This window comes from Galeopterus variegatus, unplaced genomic scaffold (genome assembly GCF_000696425.1).
Source record: "Galeopterus variegatus unplaced genomic scaffold, G_variegatus-3.0.2 Scaffold3470, whole genome shotgun sequence".
NCBI lineage: Eukaryota > Metazoa > Chordata > Mammalia > Dermoptera > Cynocephalidae > Galeopterus > Galeopterus variegatus.
The window spans coordinates 24,431-25,700 of NW_007729581.1; the positions used below are offsets into that span (position 1 = coordinate 24,431).

The 1,270-nt window shown below is 34.0% G+C and overlaps 1 pseudogene across 1 annotated transcript in view; it reads left to right on the forward strand.

Moving 5' to 3' along the window:
* The first annotated feature begins 956 nt into the window (after positions 1-956).
* LOC103600806 overlaps positions 957-1,270 on the forward strand; it is a 2,644-nt pseudogene continuing 2,330 nt past the window's right edge. Inside the window, exon 1 of the transcript XR_551410.1 lies at positions 957-1,268. The product of XR_551410.1 is annotated as an M-phase phosphoprotein 6 pseudogene (transcript). The remainder of the gene's footprint in view (positions 1,269-1,270) is intronic.

A 1,270-nucleotide genomic window follows, 5' to 3' on the forward strand; every position in this document is an offset into this window, starting at 1 on the left:
TTTGTAAGTATGTTATATACTTGGTGTTGTGATTGTGTATGTGTGTACATATATGTACTTGTATATATACTCATACACATATACTGGGATATATGTATAATATACAATATATTATATATATCATACATACATATGTTCAGGGAGTGGGAAGAGAAAGAAAAAGGAAAGTTTGGCAGTAACAAATAGAATGAAGGAAAAATGAGAATCAGAATTAGTCATGAGGAGAAAAGAGAAAAACTTATCTAATGAAATTGGACTATGGGGTATAAAAAATACATCTAGTTTTGTTTTCAATTTTATTTATATTTATTTTTATGGGGTACCATGTGTTTTTTCAATACCTGCATATACTACACAATTATGCACTTAGGTAGATAGCATAGTTTTGCATCATTAGTCCAACACTTTTCTTCCGCCTCACTCCTCCCCTGGATTTTTCTTTTAACAGGTAAACATTGCTAGAATTTCATAATCAGGTATTTATTGAGTACATACCGTGTGCTTATCACTATGCTAGAAAGGCAACGAAGGGGAAGTTTAAGACATGTTTCCCTGCTTTCAAAGAACATAAAATCCAATAGAGGCGACTAAGTTAACATACATTAGAAACTAGAGAAATGAGTTATATGGTATCGGTATGGAATGAGTTAGCTTTTCAAAGGAGGTAAAGTTTGCAAGTTTTAAACAAAAACATGTAAATTCCTTCCTAAAGTTTCATACAATCAGTCCTGGAATCGGGTTCTCTTAGTTTCCATTAGGAAATTATAACTTGTTTGCTAAAAAGTATAGTGTACTTTTAATGGTTTTTAATGCTCTAACATCAGTTTTATGTTTTTCTAGACTGTAGCCGCTAAAGATTTAAAGCCATGTTTTTGCAACCTTTCCTGTTCTTGCTCCAAGAACTAGATAAAGTTAAGCTGATGTTTTGATTCAAACCCTAATATTAGGAGAGTCAACATGGCGGCCGAGCGGAAGACCAAGTTGTCCAAGAACCTGCTCACATGAAGTTCATGCAAAGGGGACTGGACTCGGAAACCAAGAAACAACTAGAAGAGGAAGAAAAGAAAATCATTAGTGACGAGCACTGGTACTTGGATTTGCCAGAGCTTAAAGAGAAAGAGAGTTTCATAATAGAAGAGCAAAGTTTCTTGTTATGTGAAGATCTTCTCTATGGAAGAATGTCATTCAGGGGATTTAATCCTGAAGTGGAGAAATTAATGCTTCTGATGAATGCTAAGAACAAAGCAGAAGAAGCTGAAGATGAAACAGT